This window comes from Chanodichthys erythropterus, chromosome 13 (assembly GCF_024489055.1).
Source record: "Chanodichthys erythropterus isolate Z2021 chromosome 13, ASM2448905v1, whole genome shotgun sequence".
NCBI lineage: Eukaryota > Metazoa > Chordata > Actinopteri > Cypriniformes > Xenocyprididae > Chanodichthys > Chanodichthys erythropterus.
The window spans coordinates 14,558,515-14,586,343 of NC_090233.1; the positions used below are offsets into that span (position 1 = coordinate 14,558,515).

Genomic DNA, 27,829 nt, shown 5'->3' on the forward strand with positions numbered 1-27,829 from the left:
GTTGCTTCTCCTCACTTCTGTTTGTTGATACCACTTATGTGAGGTTGCTGCATTGATGATTATATTGCCATTTCTGCCCAGTTTGTTTTTATAGTTATTTATTTTCTTTCTGATTTATTGCAGGAGCTGGGGTCCCACGGGTGGTTTGATCTTCCTCCTTGTGGTGGTGGTTCTCCTTCATCGTGTGCGGTGTACACCTTGAGTGTTTGATAGTGTGATTAGAGTGCACGGGTGTGTGTGCGCGTGGAAGTGTGCTCTTGTGAAACCAAACTCTACATTGATCCCAGCCGTTGGGAACCTCAGCCCCTGCTGGTATTACTCCGTCTTTGTTTTACATATACATACACAAATACATACTACCTCAAGTTGGTTTTGTTTGATATCTTTTTCTTTTTGTAATTTGTGTTCTTGTGTTTGAAGTGGGGTTTCGTGTATTTTTCTGTGATTCATTGTTTTGTATTTTAATTAACTTTTGTATTAATAAACATTTTTGTATTTTTTTATACTCATGTCTCTGGCCTCATTTTGAGGGAACCGAACCTGTGTGCTATATTCCCCAATTTGGGTGGTTTGAGTATTTTCCCTGGGGTTAATCCTTAGGGTGGCGTAGTCGGACTTCATTATTAGTGAACAAAACCTTGGGCTTGTGTCTCAAAATTACACCGCCCCGCCACAGTATCATGATTTTTCTTTGAAACCACGTGCATTGCAAAATTGGCTTGACTTGTCACACGCTGTAAACAGTAATTCCGTGGGTTTGTAGATTTCATGGAATTTAATATATAAACTTTATTTTTTTTTTGGACAGTTTTTTTTTTTTTTTTGTGTTAAAATGAATTAAAATGGTCTGTAACAAAATCTGCTCAATTTAGTCATTAAGGATTTATCTGTTCTTATTGAGTAATTCCAAACAGAGAGAATATTGAATTGAAATAAGTTGTTTTCAATTGACAAGCATTTCCGATTGCGTGTTAGTAGTATTAGTAGACTGTTAGGTTAGGGTTCGGGTTAGTAAAATAAGTTGACATATTTGCAAAATCAGTAGAATGTCTGTTGAGGAGCATCAAAATAAAGTGTTAGCAGATATTAAAAAAGTCTAATACTCTATTGAGAGTTAGCTGGCATGTAGATGCAACGTTTATTGCAATGTTAGGCAACAGGATGTCTTACCAAGGGTTACCAAGTTTGCATTTACAAAGACAAGTTTAAAGACATTTTATTGCAGGAGTGGAGAACGACAGTGATAATATCAAAATGTGTGAAAATATTCTGACACTTAACCAGTGTTTCAGAAGAGCCCTTGGATGGCTGGTTGTTAATACAAGCATTGCTCATGAATGAGTAGTTCAGTCTGTTTAAACCCAGAGCACCGGGTAGGGCTTTGATAGGAGTCTCTGTGTCACTATCAGTGGCAGCTGGGAACAATAGCTCATTGTTGACGCCACCGCCGCCCAGGTCTATTTTGGATTTCTTCCTTTTATAGTGTGTTATAGGACCTGCTTGTCAGGCTGATCTCTCCTCCCTGGGGTCAAATGATATAAAAGCTTTAACAGACAATCTGCCCTGAGCTGCTCCCTGCCATCCAGTCTGCTGTTTCTGACTCTCCCTGCTCATCCCGGAGACTCTTCACTTCATCACCATGGCTCCCAAGAAAGTTGAGCCCAAGAAGCCAGAACCCAAGAAGGCTGAACCCAAGAAAGAGGCCGCTCCGGCTCCGACGGCCCCCAAACCAGCTCCACCGCCGGAACCCGAAGCTCCCGTAGAACCCCCATTCGATCCCAAGTCCATCACTCTGGAGTACTCCGCGGACCAGATCGAAGAGTTCAAAGAGGCATTTCAACTGTTCGACCGCACGCCGAAAGGAGAGATGAAGATTACGTACGCCCAGTGCGGGGACGTGATGCGAGCTTTGGGCCAAAACCCAACCAACGCAGATGTGCTGAAGGTCCTGGGAAAACCCAGAGCGGAGGAAATGAATTCCAAACTGGTGGACTTTGAGACCTTCTTGCCAATGCTGCAGCATATCTCCCGCTCGAAGGATCAGGGCAACTTTGAGGATTTTGTGGAAGGACTGAGAGTTTTTGACAAGGAGGGCAATGGAACCATCATGGGGGCCGAGCTACGGCACGTCCTGGCCACGCTGGGCGAGCGGATGACAGAGGACGAGGTGGATCGACTGATGGCCGGGCAAGAGGACGCGAATGGCTGCATCAATTATTCTTCATTTGTCAAACATATCCTGTCAGGTTGAACTGGACTTTTTTTAGGGGCTGGGTAAATAATCAGTGTGGGTAAATACTACTTACAACAATTGTTTGAATAATAGTATTTAAAATGGTGCCAAACATCACATTGACGTTCTGTGTTTCCACAAACACTTTCTTTTCCACTACAAGACCATTTTTCTATACATTCTGACTTCTGTGAATATGTTTTGTAGATTTTGTCCAATGCATATGTGTTCAGTCACACACACACACAAAAAAAAAGTGCAAACAATAAAAGCAAACTGATTGGCATGGACTTCACTTTATTATTTTTTTTTGAAGAATGCACAAGATTGCCTTATGTTGTGCCATTCAACATATTCACTGGCCAACATTTTGACATCAATACCTTAGGGAAAAACTGAGATATAGATATTTTTGATGTTAACTCACGGATCCATTATACTCTTACACATGCTTTTTCTTTCTCAACTGTTTATGTTCACTTAAAACATAACTGACTGTGTTTATGTGAATACTCACCAAGACTGGCATTTCGACATTATTTTGTGTGTATTTGAATGTTTAAGTGCAATAAAACATAAGAAAAAAAAAACAAAAAAAACAGCAAAACTCAAAGAGGCGGCTTTATGTATGCACATAAATCTGTGGGAATGAGTAAAATTATGTGCAATATGTGCAATCCCGCACTGAAATTCAAGGCCTGTAACACCAACAATATTCATTCAGAGCAAATGAAACGAGGCAGGTTTGTGTATCAACTCGAAGCGAGAAAGCGCAGCTGGTATCGTGTATCTATTCTGCGGTAAATGAGTATTGGAAGCATTTCAGATATTTTAGTATCAATATCATATGTGTTTTTGACAACACTACATTGCATTTACTTTATTATTTCAGATGACTTTTTTTTTTTTAAAAGACTATAATTGAACAATGTATGTTATATATAAAAGTCAAGGTGTTAATGGCAAGTCCTGGTTGTACTGTACTTCTGTCAAGCTCAAAAAGGCTAATTTATACTATAGTCTTTTGAAGCCATAGCTTTGTGTGAGGAATAGATAGAAACTGAATTTGTTGCTCATTGGAAATCTCACAATTGATTCTCATTCTTGTTCACACAAATTAGCACAAGATGTGCCATGCTCGCTTTAAAATCAATGGCACAGACGAGAACCAACAGTATTTGATGTAATTGACATGGCTCGATACCGTTTAAAAATACATGAAACTGACTTATAGTTAATTATGGGTGAACTATTGCTTAAAGCTCCAATTTTAATGCAATTCAGTGGTTGCATGGTAATGAGGTAACACAACATTTGTTTCCACATCGCAACACTGCCCCAAACCACTACACGTCTGGTCTCGGCGTATCGAAAGTCTGAAATTGGTAAAAAAAAAAAAAAAGGTGCTCTAATTAATGATCACTTGCAAGTATTTTGTATTAAAACTAACCTCTGTGCTATTAGTACAATGACACATTCTTAATGAAGTTTTGATTCACTTCCATAATGAATCACATTTAGCTCTGATATGGAAGCAGTCTTGCCGAACATAACTCACGCACTTTTGAATCTGTGACCTTTTCCCATACAGTCCTGCAGAGTCTGGGCTGCTTTTGAAGACACCTTGGGATTTCACTTTGATGAGGTATGGAGCTTCTCTCTATACGAAGGCCAGGCGCAAGGACTGTGTCCGTGCATCAATAGGAATGTAGGCTATGTAATCTCGGCTCAGGAGAGGCAGGTCTTCCAGCTGTGTACTTAGGAAATGCAGCTATCTGTGGGATGTAGGGAGAGAGAGAGCACTTGAAAGGGTGGCCAAATGCGCAGGAGAGGGACAGGGGGTGATCTTTAAACACCATCCTCCTGTCATCAGGCTGACAGCTGCCCCAAGTCTCCCGTCTGTGATCCCCGCGTCAGGCACACACTTGGCTCGGCCTCTATATGACAGACCATAAACATGAGTTTCACACCTCCGAACACAAACAGTGGTGGTGTGAGAGACTTCCGTGATTCGCCGGGGCTTCTCGACAGGACTCGACACTCCTGTGATGTAGATCCGGGACTGAATCGGAGTCTGTCCAGGTTGGTGAAACGGTGCTCGTTTATATGCAACAAGATGGGATGCAGACTGCGATAGCTGGATATGTGGTGGTTTAAGACAGAGATTTGGGCCCTGTTTACACTAGTGTGTAGTTTTGCTTTCGTCAACGAAAATTATGACTAAATATCTTCGTCAATGAACCTTTATCATGTGATAATACGAGACGAGACGCAACGTAAATACTGGTAATGTGACGATGATGATAATTAAATGTATAATGCAATATTGTTGAAGAATAAAAACGAGACAAAATGTGGTTTACAAAATAAAAACTATGCTAAAATGTCTCTTCAGTTTCATTAACCAAAATGAGACAAGACGAAATGTTATAACGTTATTTCGTCTCGTTTAGTCGCGTTATTATTATTATTTTGCAGTATTTCTGTTTCCTGTGTCTCACTTCAGGTCTCACTGTGCAGACGCAGGCGACGTCACTTCCTCTGACATAGAGAAAGGGACCAATATGTAGGTAAATATGTAGATTTCACGTGCTCATAACTTCATGAAAAATGCACAAATCATAGAAAGTGCATTATTTAAAGCAGATTCTTACGATTAAAATGAATCCAAAGTCAACATAATATATTGCAGTGATCACAAGATATTACTCATGGAAAGATTTAACATACTTGGCTAAAAACATGTCTCATCTTTCCGGGATGCATTGTGTATCTAATGATCCCAGACTCATCCATGTTCGTTTTCCAACATGGAATAACACAAAATAGGAATCATCTTAAAGCTTAGAAACTCAGCTTTTTAATTAATCTAGCCATTTTTTAAAACTCCTAACGATTGCTGAGAAGTGCCTCTAAACCGGAGTTTACCGCCTGTGGGCGCCATCTAGCTGTGAAAAAATGAATAACACTGTATCACCACAAAATTTGAAAAAGATGCAGCTCACATGTAGGAAAGCATCACCAAAAAATTATTTTTCTCAGATCTTATTGCCTTCCTGAGTAATTCCATGTCAAATAAAAAAATTTAAAAAATTATAATATTATATATATAATATATATTGTCTTTTATCAGTAGTTTTTCAGCATGAAAATGTTGTAATGTAATTTATATTTTCTAAAAAAAAAAAAAAAAAGTGTTCTATCAATTGATACCTACCTTTTGACTCTCCTTGCTACAGTTTTGGAGTTACGAGTCTTTACTTTTGTGTATGTCGCTCAGAAAAAGAAAAAAAAAAAAAAAAAAAAACTCTAAAAACGCCTTCAGGTCTTAAAGGGTTAAGAGACATCTCAATGCATTATAAGGGATTATCTATAAGGTAACAATATAATAAGATAACCTTGTTTGAAATGGGTTTGGCTAAAAGAAAATGTTGGTTTTGTCTATACTACTAGATACTATATTGACTGGGTTAAATAGAATTGCATTACTAAAAAGAGACTAAAATAAAATTTTCATTGACTAAAATTAGACTAAAATGTCATCAGTTTTCGTCGACTAAAACTAGAAAAAAATAGTCATGGATAATTCTGACTAAAATAAGATTAAAATGCTCAGACTTTTAGTCGACTGAAACTTGACTAGACTAAAAAGAGTATGAACGTGACTAAAACTAATAAAAACTAAAATGACAGCTTGACACAAAGACTAGGCTAAAACTAAAATTAAAACAGGCCGCCAAAAACAACACTTCTAGTGCACTGGTGTTTCACAATCGCAAACACGACACATGATCATTCATGCACACTGGGCATGCGCGTACAAGTGCAAACAGCTGCCTCTCGCACCTGCAGTATAAAAACATGCAGAGTTTAACTGCACAATAGCTGAAAATGACTACAAAGCCAGCAAAGATTGCAGTTCAGTCTCTGTGTTATTGTTTACACGCTCGTCAAGGATACACAGAGTGAACGTGGGCAGCCACGCCATCGTTTTTAAAAGTCTTCTTTTTTGTTTGTTTACACTGAAATGCAACCCCAGCGTTTTCAAACTAAAAAAGGCTCTGTAAGTAACTGTAGCCAAAGTTATGCGTTTTAAAACGAAAACACACTAGTGTAAAGGGGTTAAGACCTTAATGAGTTAAAGCCCCGATATACTTCAAGCAAAATTGAAGAATGAACTGATATGATGTCATTTCAAACTAAATCAGGCCAAGTTCTTTGGAGATTGTTTTGAGAGTTCAAAACACCTTGCTAAAGGCAACTTTACATAAAAGTTCACTATGGCCGGTAAAAACCTTTGTAATACCATTGGTCCTTGGTGATGATGTAATAGGTAGGTGTGGTTCTGAGACTCCGCCTTCTTTCATGTGGAAATCTTTTCCGGTTCATTTCTCCTGTCGAGTCCGTCGAGGTCAGACGTCAGTTGTACTTCTGATGAAACGAGACACTGACATTGTTCAAGGAATCAAATAATCATTCATACACTCTCAGAAATGGTCACAGGGGCAATATCGTTTCAAAAAGTACACCTTTGTACCTTATTTACACCTGATGGGAGCATATTAGTACCTCAAGTATACATACTAGTACCTTTTGAAAGGGTACCACCCCAGTGAGAGTCTTTTTCTGGGAGTGTTTTTTTTTTTTTTTTTGTGAGGAGCATGATTCAATTATTTTTTCTTATTCTAATACTAATAATTTAGCTTTTTCATTTGGCATGATATGAAACAATATGTATACAGATCATGTCCAAACAAATCTTGAAAATTTTAGATGTAGAAGTGCAAATGAGATCCCAAAGCTAATTTGTATGATTAACCGTGAATGGATTAAATATTAAACAGATAATCAGTCTCATTAAGCGAGAGTCCGGCAAAACAGCTCTAGTTTGTATTTGCATTGGTGAAATATCAGTATTTTGAGCAAGATCTCTCCACTGGTCAAGTCAAGTCATCTTCATTTATATAGCGCTCTTCACAATACATATTGTTTCAAAGCGGCTTCACAGTGATGATGGGAAAATTATTATCGCGCTAAAGTTGGTTTTTGATTGAATCACTTCCGCTGTAAAAATGGTTAATTATTACTTTAGGAGTCACTTAAATTACACCTTTCCTACTGAAAACCAAATATTGCATTCTTGCAATTAATTTACGTGTTTAGTCTATTGGTTTGCGTGTTTGAGTGTGTATGTGCACAGAAGCTTGGTCTTTTTTAAAAAGTTATATCTGGTCCGCATAATACAGACAAAATAAGTTGTTTCTGCAGATCCATACGAACTGCAATCATTTTGATAACATTTTATTTATACACAGGAAAAGGAAAGGGAAGGAGGCCTTCACAGGAGATAGTTTAGTTGACACTTCAGGGCTGCGTTATCATCATGTCTAGATGCAGGTCCTTCATCTCAACTGGATACAGCCTGGATCTGGTATAAACAGAGACTAATATTAGCGTAGATGCCATTCTTCTTATGATGTCGTGAGTACATCAAGTGTTATGGGAAGTGTTCCCGGTTCCGGCTGACCTAATCTATGCAGCCTAAATATTTACATGATTTGAATTATAGAAGTAGATAATGTGTTATGTGTATGCCAGGTTAAACAGGTTTTTAGTCTAGATTTAAACTGACAGTGTGTCTGCTTCCCGAATGGTGATAGGAATAGTATTAGTTTAGGTGCTAAATAGGAGAAGGATCGACCGCCTGCGGTTGATTCTGATATTCTAGGTATTATCAGCTGGCCTGAATTCTGAGATCACAAGTGAAGGACTATAATGCATTAAGAGCTCGCTCAGGTACTGGGGAGATAAACCATTTAGTGCTTTGTAGTAAGATTTTAAAATCTATACGGTGTTTAGCAGGAAGCCAATGCAGTGATGACAGAACTGGGCTAATATGGTCATACTTCCTAGTTCTAGTAGGTGTTACAGGCCTTGAATTTCAGTGCGGGATTGCACATATTGCACATAATTTTACTCATTCCCACAGATTTATGCGCATATATAAAGCCGCCTATTTGAGTTTCGCTGCTTTTTTTTTTCCTTTTTCTTATGTTTTATTGCACTTAAACAGTCAAATACACACAAAATAATGTCGAAATGCTGTCTTGGTGAGTATTCACATAAGTTATGTTTTAAGTGAACGTAAACAGTTGAAAAAAAAAAAAAAACATGTGTAAGAGTATAATGGATCCGTGCATTTTGGACCTGCTGTAGTTTGTTTATCAAGCGAGCAGAACAACCACCCAGTAGAGCGTTACAGTAATCTAACCTTGAGGTCATGAACGCATGAACTAACTGCTCTGCATTTGACATAGTTTAGATATATTTGTAAGATGGAAGAAAGAGGTTTTACAGATGCTAGTAACATGGCCTTCAAATGAAAGATTGGTATCACAGAGCACACCCAGGTTCCTAACTGAAGACGAAGACTTAACAGAGCAGCCATCAAGTGTTAGACAATATTCTAGGTTATTATGTGAAAAAGTTTTTAGTCCAATAATTAGAATTTTTTTAGTAGTAGGAAATTACTAGTCATCCATTTTTTTTTTTTTATATCAGCTATGCATTCCGTTAATTTTGTGAACTGGTAAGTTTCATCAGGTGAAGAAATATAGAGCTGAGTATCATCAGCGTAACAGTGAAAACTAACGGCATGCTTCCTAATGATATCTCCCAACGCTAGCATGTACAGAGTGAAAAGCAACGGTCCTAGTACTGAGCCTTGCGGTACTCCATATTTAACTCGTGATTGATATGACCTCTCTTCGTTTACTTTGTTCATCACTGCTGAATACAATTAATTAAAAAGGTATTTCTTTTCTTGCCGATTGGCATAATAAACATTTAATTCCAAAAAGAAAGTTTGAATACTGTCTAGCGCACATTCATAAGAAGTTAGCTCTCCAAGTCAAATTAGTCTTGTGCTCAATGTTTACTCTACAGTAGTAAGGATGAAGTATGGTATTTCTCAATAGGTTTTATTGCCTCAAAAAGATATCAAGAACATAGTGGTTGTTTCCATGGAAACTATCAGCAAGTAAGAGAACTTTATTTCCTGTGTATCAACAGTAGAATTCTGAATTGCAGGTTCATGAATTGACCTTCGCAGTTGTTAAACTCTCTCATAGTGAGCAGTATTTCCAAACTCGATATGGCTCAGAACAAATATATTTCTGTTGATAAATGAATTGCATTTAATTGAATAAAAAAGCTGCAAACATCACATCGACACTCAGCAATCACTCCTCCTGCGGTGCAACAACATTGAAACCAAGCTGCTGTCAAATCGCATTATTTTACCAAAGGTGTTCTTGAAACTGGTCAGTCCTGCTCTGTGTCTCCAGGTGTAATATTCTCCCCGGGGCCGGTGGGTGACAGTGGCCTGTGATGATGTTATCTGGCTGTCCTGGTTCTCGGCTCAAAGTTGCTGCAACTTATAGCTTTCCTTTTGCTTTTAAACAACTGTGTTCATGGTGCAACTGTCCTGACAGCACGACTGCTGAGGAAACAGAGCTGCTGACGAAATGTCACGGTCAGGATGGAGTGAGACATCGGTGTATCACAGATAGGAGTTGTAGAGAAGTTATGATTTATTTTCCACCCCTTTTTTGCATTAAAAATGTCCAACTAACACTTCAAGATTTGTGAACAAAGCCCGAGCGCAGACAGTGTGATGAAGAATACAGATTTACTCATAAACCAAACTGGGCAAGATAACAAAACAAATAATCCCAGATTCAGCCAACAGGACTGGTAAACCAAACACCCACGAGAGGACAAAAAAGCAACAAAACTAATACACCGCAAACAAAAGACAACCAAAGAAAAGCACTAATCACAGCAGACAGTCTGATCAAACATTAGTGCATGGACCAGTGCAGGACAGAACGCACAAGGAGAATTAATAGGGAATGAAATGAGGAGGATAACATGGGACAGCAGGTGGGCGGGCTAAGATATGAGACTGAAAACACAACGAAAGACACATCAACATGACATGACCCAGATCATGTGCCCAAACAAAACAAGGCAGAACACATGGCAAGTGAACGACACAAGCCAAACAGGACTGTAAGACTTCTGTCACAAATAATCAAGAAATAGGGGCAGTTTACATGACACTTTTCAAATAAAAACGGAAAACCTTACAAGACAATGGCATTTTGGGGGACTGAAAAGAAAAATGAGTTTCAAAGTGGAAGTTTTTGAAAATGATATTGTTATCGTCTCTGCGTGAACTACAAAAACGCAGATCTGTGAAAGCGGTGACGGCATGCACATGTGCATTACGTGTTTAGTCTATAGGCATGCGTGTTTGGCGCAAGTGCTCTGTTAAATAATGAGTAAGTGCACAATTGCAGAGTTTTTCTTTATAAAGTGGCATCGCCAACTACTGACCTGGCATGCATAATACAGCGTTTTTAATGTTGTCATCTGCACAAAGAAAGAATCTTTCTGTTTTTTTGTAAATTGTCGTCATGTACATTTAGACTTCAGGCTACAGGAATACTATGGTTTCAATGAGCAATAGCTGTGTTATTGTCAGTGCAAAAATAATTAACTTTTATGTTCTTTGCTTTCATATTTTTTTTTTTGACACAAGAACTGAAACGTAATAAGTTTGTTGAATGAGACATTATTTGTGCAAATGGACTTGAACTAGCAAATGGACACGTGAGCATCAGAACTGGACCACGAAGCAATGGATGAAGGTGGCCTGGTCTGATGAATCACGTTTTCTTTTACACCACGTGTAATGTTGTGGGTGAAAATGTGCTTTATTGTCATGCAAATACTTTAAAAAAAAAAACATGACTCTAACTCTATAAAGTTGGACTCTTATGTGAGATACACTTTATTTCTCTCTTTTACACAGGGAGAGCAGTCTGTTCTGATTGTTGTATAGTATCTATTTTTTTTTCTTTCTTTCAGGAATAAATGCTAGATTGTGAGGTTAAGCCATACAGAATGAAATTAGACTGCAATAACATTTTTTTTTTTTTTTCTTGATGTTAAGAATTGCCTCTCAGCACCAAAGAGCAAAAGACAAAACAATGAAATAGTTGCAGACCATTATCTCTAAGTCTTTAATTGGCCCGAGGCACACGGAGGATGTTATGAAAGGTGCTCAATACACATTACACTCATGGAAAATGAGAAAGAGAAGACATCCTGAGGCAAAGGCACAGACGGAAACTAATTCAAAGGTATTAGTAAAAGAAATTGCTATTAATTTAGGGTTTAGAAAATCCTACTAATACAAACCAGAGTTTATGGGATGCGAGTGCATTAATTAGCCTGTGAAGCTTAATACTATAAAATAATAACATGTGTGGGGTGCACAGAGTTTTGCTTCTGAATATGAGCAGAATGTCAGTTTTATGCACATAAACATGAGATTAGGAAGGTTTTAACAAGCAACCTTGGTTTTATATAATTATTTGATGACAGTGTACTGTGTTATTGAATATTTACATGGGCAGCTGTTTATTTTCAGTGCTGCATATATGGTCACAAGTTGTAGTCCATTACTGATTGCAAATTACATGATAAAAATTGTAGTTAATATTGTAAATCAATCACATTATACATTTTAGGTGTTCTAATCGGACTACTTTTTGATTGCTTTAAGATTACTTTTGACCTAACTCATGTATCACAATGATTTGAGTGATCTTGTACTATACTGATATAAAAATACAAAGAGAAAGAAAACATATTCCATTCTTTATTATCAACAACATGAAGAGCATTAAACATTGCATTATTGTGAAAGAACTGTTTGTGAGTTGATGAAAAATAATGAATTCATAAAAATGTAAACTGCCTTAGTAAACACTTACTATCAAAATTTTGGCATTTGCGGTTTAACATTTAGCCAACGACCTATGTTTCAGAATTCCCTATGGTGGTTTCATCTCGATCGGACAAACGGTTTCAAATATATTTGCAAACGTTTTTTTTTAAGTTAAATCGTAACATTGCACAAACCATAAGCTGAAACCTAGCATGTTAGGTGCTGTTGGACTCAGCAAGCATTCAGGAGTTCCATGAAAAGTTATGAACATATGAATATTTGATTTCACCATTAGGTGGCACTTTCTCAAAACTTCTCAGACACTCATACTGAGTTTCGTAATTATATGCTAATGCATTCCAAAAAATACAGCAACATGCAAAATGGCCAGTATGGTAAAATTGGATTTAATTCAACTCATCATGCTGCCCTGAATCTAATAAGATGTTTTATAATTATTGAACAAACCGTTTGGAAATTATAAGCAAAAATAACCATTTTCTCTGGACTAAACGCAAAAGCATTGTGGAGATATAGCCTCATGTCCAATTTGGCATGCTCTTCTTCAAATTGTTTATGCATTATTGGAGAATGGTTGGGTTTATCAAAAAGCTACTTATAATATTTTTGCCAGCATAGTGTGAAGATGATCTGATTTGATTTCCATGAAAATTGGAGCAACCGTCTAGAGGGAGTTTGAAAATGTTTCATGACAGAAAATTATGTCATAGGGTGCAATCAAATTGTATTTAGCCAAGGAATCAGGAAAAAGAAGAAGAAGAAAAAAAAATGTTTCTAACCCTTATGATTCAAAAGTTATTACCATAAACAGGAGTGAAATTTTGGACCGGTGGTGGCGCTAGAGAGTTTGATCTAGAGACACCAAATTTGCTGTAGTTAATGATGGGACTGTCCTCTATCAGTGTGCCAAATTTCATAACTTTCCCACAAGTGGTTCTATGGGCTGCCTTATATTCCCAGAGCAGAAGAAGAAGAATGAGAACGTTAACGGACACAATCATCACACCTCCAGTGTTTGGCCCCTAATAAAACATTATTTTATTTGTTAACCTGCATGACATGTGACCATTAACCAGCCTCGGAGAACTGTGTACATAATATGTTGTTAATCATATTAACTTTTTAAAATCTCAGCTAGGCTTCAAGTAAATATATTACATCAAAGAGATTCGGGGGGGAATGCATTACATATAAATATAAAATGACATGAATTTGTGCATTTAATGTGTTTGAAGACTAAAGCCTACCAAAGACATATTAATGTTTAAATGACTCAATAAAAACGTGTTTGTCAGTAGTTGATTAGATGTTGAGAAAACACAATATCTGCAAATCCAGTTTTACAATAGCAGCCATGTAGACAAGACACATTTTTTCTATATTAAAAAAAACATTTTATGACACATCCTGATATAAATAAATCCAAAAATGTCTGTTTTATAATGAACATGTACTTCAAGCTGCTTGCAATTGTACTGTCCTTATTATTGCAATACAATGCAATATATGTAATTTATCCATGCACTGTCATCATTTGGGAAATAAATCAGTTGGAAATGAATGTCTTATTAAGGCACTCCCTCATTTTCTGCCCACAATAAACAAAATATCTCGAGATTCTATAATGAGGAACATCAGATATGAAGTCCTGTGGATCGGTCTGAAGGGAAAAACTTGCAACATTGATTGAATATTTCGCCATAAAATGAGGTTCAAATAAACACAGTATATCGAACTGAAGAGTAGTGTGGCCTAGGTGTGAAGTAAACACATGATATAACCTAGATTTGTACAGTTTCAAGGAAAAACAATCTGCAGGCCTGCCCTTTAACAGTGAGATTCAGGAAAAAACACTGAATAAATCAGGGAATACTTTATTAATCACCATTTTGGGCTTAGAATATCCAACATATTGATTAACCTAGCATGTGGATAACAAAACAACATTAATTGGCCCTCGTGTTTCCTTTTCTTTCACCTTTGGGGTTAAAATTTATATTTGTAGTTGCACAGAAGCAAATATCCCTATTATGTACTAGAAGCTGTGTTTGAACAGCATATAAGTGTGATACTCATATATTTGCATATGTCTATGTGGTTAATGAGTACGTAATTTTAAGATACCTTGATCTGTAACTCTAACTCAGCAAACTTTAATCTGATGTAGATCTACTTACCTTCAACAGCACTTGAGGGAAAGCCACGATAAAAAGGTGATTAATTAATATATACAATATATAAAGTATTTGAACACTGCATTATGAATTAAAGCTGAGGTTTATATAAAAGACCTGACCCTATCAGGGGCTTTATTTATTTTTGGCCAGCAGACACCCTGCAAGGTCAGTTTGTGAAAGTCTTGCTGTTATTACCATTACCAGCCAAAAATCCTTGGCTAACCTGTTAATGTTTGAACACAAACCCAATAAATGACTTGCAAACTAAAGTGGCCTCAGTTCAAGAATCCTTGGAACTGCAGGCATAACTGCGTCTCTTTTGAAGGAATACACTAACTTAAGAATGAATGTTTATTGCATTATTTGAGTGTCGTGTTGTGCTATCATGGTGTTTTGGTTTTGAGTGAAAGCACCTCATGTATTATTATTTACCTCGGCTATTTGTGAGAAACTTTAATTCGTCATGCGTCTCTTTTACCACTTATATTACTACAGTACTTTACACATCTTTTGTTTCGAATCAGTGCCAAATTCACTTGATTTCAGTAAACGAGGCTTTGTTACATCATAAGTGTTTCAAAATGTCATTAGTTCACCACTGGGGGGCGTGACTTTGGCATTTTGATACACGCTCCGAACCAATGATTCCAAACAAAATATTTGTTGATATTGTTGAGTAAAGTTTTTGTTTATTTGTAGCTTCATAACATTAAGGTTGAAAATACGTGTTTTAAATACGTCTTTAGTAGCTTTCATTGCATTTGCATTGAAAGTGTTTATTATCTTGCTGTCAAAGCAGGCCTCACTGAGCCATCGGATTTTATCAAAAATATCTTAATTTGTGTTCTGAAGATGAATGAAGGTCTTACGGGTGTGGAACGACATGAGTGAGAGTGATTAATGACATAAATTTCATTTTTGGGTGAACTAACCCTTTAAAGGAAAAAGCATGCATTGACTACAACATAATCAGTTATTAATATTTCATTGGTTATGATTTTGACACAATTTGGCATGTTGACATTATCACAAATAAAACAATCGACTCCAAGCACTCCTATGCAATACAATGTCAAAATCTTTAACACATTTTTTATTTAAATGTCAATTTGATGATGTCAATATTCCTAGGCTGGACATCATGACTGTACAAAACATATAATATATAAACATATATCAGTGTAATCAGTTACAGTAAATGTTAATTACCATCAAACCTAAAATGTTGCTACACTCTAAAAAATGCTGGGTTAAAAACAACCCAAGTTGGGTTGAAAATGGACAAACCCAGCGGTTGGGTTAAATGTTTGCCCAACCTGCTGGGTAGTTTTATTTAACTCAACTATTGTTTAAAAAATACTGTATTGCTTAATTAAAATTAACCCAAAGTATGTTGGAAATGAACATTTATTAATGTTCAATGAATAATTACTAAACAATAAACATTTATTAAATTGGTTATTAATAAATGTATATTAATAAACTATTAAACTTAAATTTATATTAATAAAATATTAAAGCTTATTAATAAACATTCACCTTTTGTCTATTATTGTTGCCTCTAATTGCATCTGGTTTTTAATTTCCCAACTATTTTGGGTTCATTTTAAGCTAGCCATATAGCAATTATCACTTCAAGCGGAGTGATACAAACGGTGAAAAGGCAGTAGGATTGCTGTTATCACTGAAATATTGAATGGCTATCAGCCAATCAGATTCGAGAACCAGACAGAACTGTTGTATAAATTATATATATATATATATATAATTACAGATTTTACATTGGACATCAAGTGGTGTTGCTTATCTTTCAGAAGTAACAATTAAATAGGAAAAGTAAACATTATTTATTTATTATATCCGTTAAGCTAGCAATTCACTGTTCAAAACACATTGGAATATGAATTCTTATTTTCTGCTCAGCAACAGTGTTCAAGAAATGAAATAAATAATAGAAGAATAAAATGAGAAATCTGTTTAAAGTCAGGCGCTGCTCTCAGACCGTAAACAATGATGAACCAGATCCATTATTTATCATCCCTGCCGAGTGAGTCTTAAATCAACATCAGCATGATTGAGGAAATAGATCTTTTATCAAATAAGCAGCAGTTCATCACCTCGCGTTTCCTGGCTTGTGTTCATCTGCGGGGCAAGAGAGGACGGGGAACTCAATGTTCTTCTTGGGAGAAGAGCGGTTCAGGGGTCGCCGTTCCACTTATGTCTGCATGTAACGCTGAATAAATTGGCCCAGCAAAGAGACAAGCAGGTCAGCGCTCTTTGTTTTGACAGCAGGATTCAGACCAGTCTTGTTTTAAATCTGGCCTTGATGTCACAGTGAGCGAGAAGCTAGTATTTGCACGGCTAAATGAGTTTTATGTCAGTTCTCTAGAAGAGTTTTTGAGATGAAGCATACGCTGAAGAAAATGGTTTAGTTCTCGACTGAATGTGAGCAGGCATTTACTCATCCCCCCTGCACAAAAACTGATTCAGTATTCCTCAAAATGAACAAAAACTGTGAAATGCAAACTCAGAATATAATGCAAACCTGCAATAATTAAATATGTGTTTAATAAAATGACTTTATGTATTTATTCTCACTTTATGAACCAATAGCTTTGCTGCTGACCTTCAATGATCTGTTCAAGTATAACAAGCAAAAATGACTAGATAAACATCACATTTGTGTTTATTTTTTATTTGAATGATGTAAGAGTGTTGAACTTTTTTTCTCCTTCATCCTTCCAAAAAGGAAACAAGGCCACACATGTAACGTTCCTCACCTCGATTCCACTTCAAAAACTGAATAAAAATTTAAAATATTTTCTTAGATCAATTCTGAATGATGCACAACCCTGACAATGTTGTAATGTGGCTGAAATACATGACTGTCATCTATACAGATTTAGATGTATAAGGCCATATAGTGAAATAGTGAAAAAAATCTTCAGTACAGTCTGGCTTATATTTCACTGCTAAATCATGTGTTTACACACAGACACCACCTTCACCCCTAATAAGCATTTGGCATGCTACTGTTGGCAGAATGAATTCTGCTGCAGGACTAATAAAGCTGAAATCAAATAAAGCATTCTGCAAATGTGCAAACCCACTTGGAGGGGCCATTTGTAATTTCCATAATGATGCTACAGAGCAAATGTGTTCACCATGAAGTGTCAGGAAGACTGCAGAGCAAACCTCCATGTGTGAAAACTAGGAAGTCTTCGAAAACCAGGAAAAAACAGAGACATTCTATAGTGTATGTGTATATATATATATATATATGTGTATATTTTTATTATTTTAAATATGGGTGAAATGCTACAGTAATTATACTTGTATATAGTGACAGATACTATTTGCACCTCAGTATTGTTGTGCATTAACAGGATGCAACAATAACAGAGTGTAAATTATTATATTTATTAAAATTATTAATGCGAGACACTGCAGGTGAAAAACAAACAAACAAACAAAAAAAAAAAAATTATATTTATCACCATACTTCCCCAGTTGACTGATTAAGCCTACAATAAGAATTACAAACATAATTTGTATTACTAATGTTTTCTAAAATGTTTAAAAAATTTTAACTATGCAAACGAGGCATTATTTACTTAAAAATGCACTAATTTGCATACATTTCTAGTAAACAAATCTGAACATTGAATGAAAGTTGAGGTTCAATTTATTTTTTTTATTTTTCTTTCTTTCTTTCTTTCTTTTTTTTCTTTCTTTTTTTTTTTTTTTTTACATATTACAGGCAAAGGGGATTTTGGGTATCTCTTTTTTTTTATCACTCCATAATTCAGAAAATACTGTGAACAGTCAAAAAAAAAAAAAATCTTTGAAATAAAATGTTTGACATTATATATGAACAAATCCTTCTGTAAAAACCTTCAAAGAATTTTGATAGGAATAAAACTGTAAAATTTGGTGTATGTAGGTGCTTCTGAAGTGGAGATATATGGCTCAGTGTAGGAGAAAAAAAAAACACATTTTGAGAAAACGGCCTTTAAAATATGTATTGTAATTGAAATCTACACAAATAGATAAAATGGCAAAAATAAATGCTTAATGGTCGGTTTTGGATGTATTCTTATTACTAGTGTGGAAAAAAAAAAAAAAAAAAAAAAAAAACGTTATTAAAAGCCAAAAAGCTCAAAATCTCAAAAAAGAAAAAAAGTGTCTTTGACTTGTAGCATCGCGCTTTAAATGGATACCACCTTAAAATAAAGCCCAATAAAGCCCTCCCATAGACTGTAAAAAAAGATGGACGACGTGGCGTGGCTTCCTTCCATTGTAATGAACGTCTCGGTTACATAGGTAACCCTCGTTCCCTGAAGGAGGGAACGGAGACGTACGTCGGACAGACCGACGAATAGGAATCTCGCTAGAGAGGCCAATCTACTTCGAGTGTAACTAAACGAGCCAATGCACATTGGCATGCAATCATATGCATCAGCTGCTCGCCTCGCAGCGCGGGTATATAATGAGCAGCAGGTGCATTGCATCTTCAGGTTTTCGCTGAGGAGCCGAACCCAGCAGGCGGCAGCATCAGCAGGACAACGCCTGTGGCGACGGGACGTACGTCTCCGTTCCCTCCTTCAGGGAACGAGGGTTACCTATGTAACCGAGACGTTCCCATTCAGTCGGTCACGTTCGACGTACGTCGGACAGACCGACGAATAGGAATCCCTACCAAAGCGCCACAGGGGCTGCCCTCTTCCAGCGCTCTGTCGTGAGCCACCTGAACCCCCTTGCCTAAGGACGGTGGGACCAGGCTCACGCAGAGAGGGTCGATCACTGTTGTTCCCAAAACCCACTCAGTGCGACAATTGGATAACGCTGGGAAAGCGTAGCCTTACATGCGATAAGGAACGCTGCGGAAGCCATATCCTTCCCCGAAGGAGTTATATGGATAAGTACATATGGACTAACCTTGTAGGTTGTACAACATATGGAAGAACTGGGGTGACTCCACTCGGTGAGAGATGGGTTCTCCCAGAGGGAAAGACACGGGCTTCGTTTAGGAGCAGCCGTGGAAAAAGCCATATGGGATCCCCGTAGGGTCACACATATGGAACCCAGCCTAAATCCGGTTCTCAAGGATACAACGGAGTATAGGCCTGGCGCCAGACGCTCCGCCACGTCGGCTGCCGAAGGGTAACCGGAGGACTCAACAGGGTCTGCCCGTAGGGACTCTCTGGAGAATAGAATGCGCATGTAGCGCAGCAAGCCGACACTAAGCCGGGGCCTCTCCGTGCCTCTGACCTGAGGCGAGAACACGGGAGGAGACCGGCTCGACACGAAGGCTATAGTATCTAGCGAACGTGTTAGGTGTCGCCCAGCCCGCAGCTCTACAAATGTCTGTTAGCGAGGCGCCACGAGCCAGCGCCCAGGAGGATGCCACACCTCTGCGTGGAGTGGGCATGCAACCTGAGCGGGCAGGGCACGCCCTGAGCTTGGTAAGCCAGGGCGATGGCATCCACTATCCAGTGGGCCATCCTCTGCTTGGAGACAGCCTTTCCCTTCTGCTGGCCTCCGTAACAGACGAAGAGAGCTGGTCTGAGGTCCTGAAGCTTCGAGTTCTGTCTATGTACAGTCGCAAGGCGCGAACTGGACAGAGCAAAGCCAGGGCTGGGTCTGCCTCCTCCGAGGGCAGCGCTTGCAGGCTCACCACCTGATCCCTGAAGGGAGTGGTAGGAACCTTGGGCACATAGCCAGGCCGGGGTCTCAGTACCACGTGGCTGTCACCCGGCCCGAACTCTAGGCACGATTCGTCGACCGAAAATGACTGCAGGTCCCCTACCCTCTTGATGGAGGCCAATGCCACCAGCAGCAAAGTTTTCATAGAGAGAATCTTTAAGTCTGCTGACAGCACAGGCTCAAAGGGAGTAATCTGGAGTGCTCTGAGCACCAGAGTAAGGTCCCAAGAGGGTATGGAGGGGGGACGAGGAGGATTTAACCGTCTCGCCCCCTAAGGAACCTGACGACCAGGTCGTGCTGACCAACAGATTTGCCATCTATGTGGTCGTGGTAAGCGGAGATAGCAGCAGAATGGACTTTGAGGGTGGAGGGGGACAGCCTACGCTCCAACCCTTGCTGCAAGAAGGAAAGCACGACACCGATCGAGCATCTTCGGGGGTCTTCTCGGCGAGAAGAGCACCACTCGACGAACAGGTTCCACTTCGAGGCGTAAGCACGTCTCGTAGACAGTGCACGTGCCGAAGTGATGGTGTTAAGTACCTCGGGGGGTAAGTCACCTAGAACCTCCGCGTCCCGTCCAGGGACCAGACATGGAGTTTCCAGAGGTCTGGACGCGGGTGCCAAAGAGTGCCCCGTCTCTGAGAGAGGAGGTCCTTCCTCAGAGGGATGGGCCAGGGAGGGGCTGTCGCGAGGAGTGAGAGTTCTGGGAACCAGGTCCGGTTGGGCCAGTAAGGCGCAACTAACAAGACCTGCTCCTCGTCCTCCCTGACTTTGCACAGGGTCTGTGCAAGTAGGCTCACTGGGGGAAACGCATATTTGCGCAGGCCCCGGGGCCAGCTGTGAGCCAGTGCGTCTGTCCCGAGTGTTCCCTCGTTCAGAGAGTAAAACAACTGGCAGTGGGAGGTTTCTGGTGAGGCAAACAGGTCTACCTGAGCCTCTCCGAACTCTCTCCAGATCAGCTGAACCACCTGGGGGTGGAGTCGCCACTCTCCGGGCAGCGCAGCTCGTGATAGCTCGTCGGCCACACGGTTGAGCATACCGGGGACATGAATGGCGCGAAGCGACCTCAGATGCTTCCGACTCCACAGGAGGAGATGGCGGGCGAGTTGCGACATGCGACGGGAGCGTAGACCACCTTGGCGGTTGATGTACGCAACGGTCGCAGTGTTGTCCGTACGGACCAGTACATGCTTGTCGCGAAGCAGGCCTTTGAGGCGGCTCAGCGCAAGGCGTACTGCCAGCAACTCGAGGCAATTGATGTGCCAATGCAGATGGGGTCCCGTCCAAACCCCTGAGACTGCATGCCCGTTGTACGTGGCACCCCAGCCGGTGGCAGAAGCATCTGTGAAAACCACAGCATGCCGGGACACCTGTTCTAGGGGCACTCCTGCCCGGAGAAACAAAGGGTCCGACCACGGACTGGGAAGGTTCGGCGGCACTCCTGAGTGATTGGCACCCGGAACGTGCCGCGTTGCCACGCCCATCTCGGGACTCGGCCGTGAAGCCAGTGCTGAAGCGGTCTCATATGAAGCAGCCCGAGCGGTGTTACAGCCGCTGCAGCCGCCATATGCCCCAGGAGCCTCTGTAAAAACTTCAGTGGGACCGCTGTCCTGCCATTGAAAGTATTCAGGCAGTTCAACACCGACCGAGCACGTTCCTCTGTGAGGCGTGCTACCCGTTCGACCGAATCCAACTCCATACCGAGAAAAGAGATCCTCTGCACTGGGGCGAGTTTGCTCTTCTCCCAGTTGACCTGAAGCCCCAACTGGCTGAGGTGCCTGAGCACTAAGTCCCTGTGTTCGCACAACTGATCCCGAGACTGTGCTAGAATGAGCCAGTCGTCCAGGTAGTTGAGAATGCGAACACCCTGTTCTCTCATGGGAACAAGGGCTCCCTCCACGACTTTCGTGAAGACGCGGGGAGACAGGGCCAGCCCGAAGGGTAAGACTCTGTACTGATATGCTCGACCTTCGAACGCGAATCTCAGGAATGGCCTGTGTCGCGGAAGAATCGAAACATGAAAGTACGCGTCCTTCAGGTCGATCGCTGCAAACCAATCTCGGGGACGGATGCACTCGAAAATGCGTTTCTGCGTAAGCATTTTGAACGGTAGCTTGTGAAGGCTCCGATTCAAAACTCGCAGGTCCAAGATCGGTCGTAACCCGCCGCTTTTCTTGGGTACAATGAAGTAGGGGCTGTAGAACCCTGACCTCAAATCGGCTGGAGGGACCGGCTCTATCGCGTCCTTCGCCAGTAGGACTGCAATCTTCGCACGCAGAACAGGGGCATCGACATCTTTCACTGAAGTGAAGAGGACGCCCCTGAACTTGGGGGGACGCCGGGCGAACTGAATCGCATAGCCGAGCCTGATGGTCCGGAGGAGCCAGCGAGACGGACTGGGGAGCGCTAGCCAGGCTCCCAGAGACCGCACCAGCGGCACCAAGGGGACCACCGGCGTACCCGCCGCGGGGCAGCGAGGTGGAACGCAGGGACGCGGCCCGGGAGGCTCTCTGTGTGAGGCGGCCCGAAGCGGGGTCACAGTGTGCTGTGCAACACTTACCTGCCTCCACGGGTGGACAGAGGGAGCAGTCGAGGATTTGCTTACCTGCTGCTCGCTGCTGTCCGCTGGCGACAGAAGAGGTGGATGAGAGTGGTGAGGTTCTAGCCCTCCCACTGCTCTCCGAGCCCTCTTCGGACCCGGAGATAAAGGAAACTGCTCTTTTCTTGAAAATTTGGGTACCGCTGGCCGTTGAGCCAGCGGCGGAACAAAAGGAAACAACAAAAGATTCTCCACCCGGCCCTCCTCCGGGGGAAGGAGTGGTGCATTCACCACCTCCTGAAGAGCAGTCCCCTCCATCTCCGGGTCGCCCGTCCTAGGGCCGCTTGGACTTGGCCTTGCCACCCTTCTTCTTGGGGGGTGGCTGGACGGGCTGGGCGCCCCGCCCGCGACCGGCTCCACGGCGCCGCTTGGATGGAGGCTGCTGCTGCTGGGGCGCGGGAGCGGGGGCGGCTGCAGGGGGGCGCCCTCGGCGACGGGTAGTCTGAGGTGCCGCCGGCGGTGGAGGTGCAGCAGCTGACCGCCTCGGCAGGATGTGACTGATGGCCTCAGACTGCCTTTGTACAGCCGAGAACTGTTGGGCAAAGTTCTCGACCGCGTCGCCGAAAAGGCCGGTCTGGGACACGGGGGAATTAAGAAACCTGACCTTGTCGGTATCCCTCATGTCCGCAAGACACAGCCAGAGATGGCGTTCCTGGACCACCATAGTGGACATCGCACGACCCACTGACCGCGCCGTAACCTTCGTCGCTCGAAGCGCGAGGTCCGTCGCGGCACGAAGTTCCTGGAGAACTTGTGGATCATGACCACCCTCGTGCAGGTCCCTCAGTGCCTTGGCCTGATGGACCTGCAACAACGCCATAGCGTGTAAGGCAGAGGCAGCTTCCCCACAGGCCTGATAAGCCTTGCCGGTAAGATCCGACGAGTACTTACAGGCCCGGGAAGGGAGAGACGGCTCCCCCGCCAGGTGGAGTTAGGGCACAGTTGCATAGCAACGGCCCGTTCCACAGGGGGTATGCGCGTGTAACCCTTCGCTGCCCCGCCATCAAGGGTGGTGAGGGAGGAGGACCCACCGACACGGTTTCGGGCAGTAAAAGGTGCCGTCCACGTGCCCGTGAGCTCTTCATGCACCTCCGGGAAGAAGGGCACTGGGGTGGGGGGCTGAGAACCAGCCCTGGCCACCCCGAGATACCAGTCATCCAACCTCGAGGGTTCGGGACACGGTGGAGGATTCCACACGAGCCCGACCCTGTTGGCGGCCCGGGAAAGCATAGCCATCATTTCCGGGTCCGTGTCGGGCACAGTTGTCACCCTCGAAGGAGGCAACTGCGCCGACTCATCCTCCCCAGAAGTATCAGGCTCACCCTCCGATGCAGCGATCGACATCCGGTCGTCTGGGGGAGCTCCGAAGGAAACGGATGGTACACACCTCTGGGGTGGTCCACCACGTTCCGAGGGCAGCTCTACTGGCTGCGGAGCGCACGAGGGGGGAGGGTTCCTAGGGGGTTGGTTCCCCCGAAGGAAGCGCGCTCACCGTTATCCTCAAGTCACCAGCCCCGCCGCTCGCAGCAACCCTCTGAGGAGGATTGGAGCGAGGCGTCGGGACCGGGACTCCACCCCTTTGCAGAAAGTGGAGTCTCGACCGCAACTCCGCGATGGTCATCTTCCCACAATGGGTACATGACTCATCCACAAATGCTGCCTCAGCGTGCCTTAAGCCCAAGCACGCGATACAGCGCTGGTGACCATCCCGAGGCGCCAGGTAACGACCGCATCCAGAAACACACAAGTAGAACGACATCTTTAAAAAGACGCGAACTACTCGTGTTAGCTCTTTCAAGGACTGACTCTTTTAGGTGCTGAAGCACGCAGGGGAATAGCCGCTGCAGCACAGACAGGGAATGTGCAGCCTGTCGTGTGCACTCTCCTTGAAGGCGCTCCTCTTACCAGCTGTAACAACAGCTTTTTAGCGCTCTAAGCGCACCGTTTCACCAGCCGTGAGAACGGCCTTCACGCTGATTACAGCTTTGCTCAATCAAATTAAAGGCAAAAACAAAAACAAAAGGAGAATCGGCCCCGCTGCTGCGCTGTCCGCCTGCACCTCGCAACAAAGAGACGTCTTGAAGAGAGACTCGTTCACCACACTCGCTTTCAGTAGCTGTCTTCATAGAAGGTTTGGCTCCGAAGCGAAAAGCTGAAGATGCAACGCACCTGCTGCTCATTATATACCCGCGCTGCGAGGCGAGCAGCTGATGCATATGATTGCATGCCAATGTGCATTGGCTCGTTTAGTTACACTCGAAGTAGATTGGCCTCTCTAGCGAGATTCCTATTCGTCGGTCTGTCCGACGTACGTCGAACGTGACCGACTGAATGGGAACTGAGGCCAAAATGGCCAATGATGGGCGCTGACATGTTACGCAAAAACGTCATAAAAAAAAAAAGTTTGCAACCTGGGCATGCGCAGAAGGTATCGTCCGTGGAACCGGAGGCTCAGTCGGGGGGCCAGTTCTCCTCTGGCCAACAGCGAACAGTGCTTGATTATGATTCAGGCAGCTTTCATTAGTCAGATTGAGATCGCAACAGTCAAAGTCTTTATTCCAGTTCAATCTAGTTGAGGATTGTATTCATCATGCCGGTATGGGACAGATTGGATAGGACAGATAAAGGGTGAAGATGTTAACTTTCCTAGGACTGGCATGACTTTTCGTCACTGTATTCCTTATGCAATTTCAAGAGTTAAAACTTAGAAATTGTATGCATCACTCAATAATATTCCTGTTTGACTGATCATCAGAAATGGTAGCTCTCCATTACATCAGATTAAAAATTTATTTAGACATTATCAAGTAAATACATAAAATTTCAGCATAAACAGGGTCAGGAAAATAGCTTATATGATCTGCACTATGATCTGATCTAAACAGCATCACAGAAAAAAGAAAAAAAAGTATGACATAAAAGCTGACATTTCACACAGGGCAGAGAAATAAGTGTGTCTGGGTCTGTTGGCCTGCAGTTGAACAGGTGTTGATTGATGGCAGGGCTAAGGCGTCATGCCTCACAAAGCTTGTCAAGACTTTAAGCTGAAAATTGCCTTTTCCAAACAACTCTGGAGTCGAGAGGTAGTTTGTGGGGTTGGAAGTGTGAAGTGCTGCATGTGTGCGATATATATAAAACTGTATTAAATTGAAATTGATTGCTGTGATGTGCTGCCGGGATATGATAATGTCTGACACAAGGAAATTATTAGTGTGTGTCTGTTTGCTCAAATTGATGAATTCAGTCATTAAACCAATCCATATTCTCCACCCTTCATATGGTGCAAGAGGTGTTGACTGTGAATATGAATAAAACTGCAACTGTAAATATATGCACTATTTCTAAAAATGTGTAGTACAGAATAATTAGCACTGTGAGTTAAACATGCCTGGTTTCACTCATAATCATATTCTCACCATTCTTATCCTTTTAGGGTTTGAAAAATGAAGTTGTCACATCGATTATAACATCAGCATTTACTTGTTATTTTCTTGAGTTTCTTGCTAAAATCTTCCTTCAATTAATCTTGAATAATTATGGAACAGAATGTGTCATGCAGTGCTTTACAGTGAAAATTACTTGAGTTCCTCTGATCTGATGCCTGATCGTAAGTCGTGAATATGCATAGGGGGAGGACTTTTATATGAAACTCTTTTATGGCGCAACTGATCGGTCCTTTACATACAGTCTGTAAGCAATCACATGATTACTGCATGGCACAAGCCGGCAGAGGCAGTGTGATGCGTTGGGCAATGTTCTGCTGGGAAACCTTGGGTCCTGCCATCCATGTGGATGTTACTTTGACACGTACCACCTACCTAAGCATTGTTGAGACCATGTACATCCTTTCATGGAAACGATATTCCCTGGTGGCTGTGGCCTCTTTCAGCAGGATAATGCTCCTGCCACAAAGCAAAAATGGTTCAGGAATGGTTTGAGGAGCACAACAATGAGTTTGAGGTGTTGACTTGACCTCCAAATTCCCCAGATCTCAGTCCAATCGAGCATCTGTGGACTGTGCTGAACAAACAAGTCCGATCCATGGAGGCTCCACCTCACAACTTACAGGACTTAAAGGATCTGCTGCTAACATCTTGGTGCAGATACTACAGCACAGTGGAGTCCATGCCTCGACGGATAGGAAGGTGGTCATAATGTTATGCCTGATGGGTGTATAATGAAATTGTTTACTATTTTGTCCTTTCACTGATTAGTTAAACATAAGCATAGTTGGACAATTAGCTCTCTTAATAATCCCTGACAAGATCAACATTGAAATACACAGTGACAAAAAACAATGCAACAAAGCCCAGTGTAGTGGAAATGGTTTCTCGCCCTCTCCGTCCAGTCCTTTTGATCCGTGCTGGGAAAAATGAGTGCACAGACCATTTGCTGGGAGGCCTTACCTCAAATGGGTCTGGGCAAAGAACCCCTATATCCACCTTTCATTTTCCATTTCAATCAGCAAATGCAGTCATTACCGCACTCCATTTGCTGCTGCATTATGTTGACAAAATAGCCCATTACTAACATGAAGTTGGAGAAAAGCAACAGGACTTTTTGCCTGAATTAATTCCAGGCTTCAACCAGAGCTAGAATTATGACTTCAGAAATGTTGCATTGCAGGCCTCATTTACCTTGTGCAAAACACGGGCCATAAAAAGAACTTGGAAGTGGAAATTCTGTTCAATCTCACATGCACACATACATCTTCGTGGCTTGTGCAGGCCAGTTTTGAAGACAGCATGAACAAGATTGTACAGGAGCAATGCCGCTCAGAAAGGCACATGAACACAAACAAATCAATTAGATTTAAATGTACAGAAAATGAACAGTAAAGAAATGGTAGGAAAATAGTGACTATGTGGAGGGCTCATGTCATTTGTGTCCATTGTAAGCATATGTGATGACCATGAAATATGACAATAGTTAAATAGTTAACTAATAGTTAATAGTTCAGCCAACAATACAGGAAGACGGAGGAACAAAAAGAGACAAAAAGCCAAAGAACCAAGTAACTAAACGACAGTGAACATCGGTGGAATGAGCTGAGAGCTTCAATGCGATTGAACTTGCTTTGCTTCTGCTTCTTGACAGTTGCTATAGAGGACACTGCTTCGAACTGAAAGGCAGCAAGCCTCGCAGCAAGCCTCACAAACGAACGAACGAACAACAAACAACAAACAAACAACAAACGAAGTAACTGGCAATATTTTGTCTTAAAAACTAAAAACTAAAAACAAGGAATATGCCACCGAAGAAGAATGACGAAATTGAAGAGATAAAGAAATCGC

The 27,829-nt window shown here is 41.8% G+C and overlaps 1 pseudogene; it reads left to right on the forward strand.

The window, feature by feature from the left end:
- The first annotated feature begins 1,557 nt into the window (after window positions 1–1,557).
- Window positions 1,558–2,865, forward strand: LOC137033741 (myosin light chain 4 pseudogene; annotated as a pseudogene).
- Window positions 2,866–27,829: the final 24,964 nt, after the last annotated feature.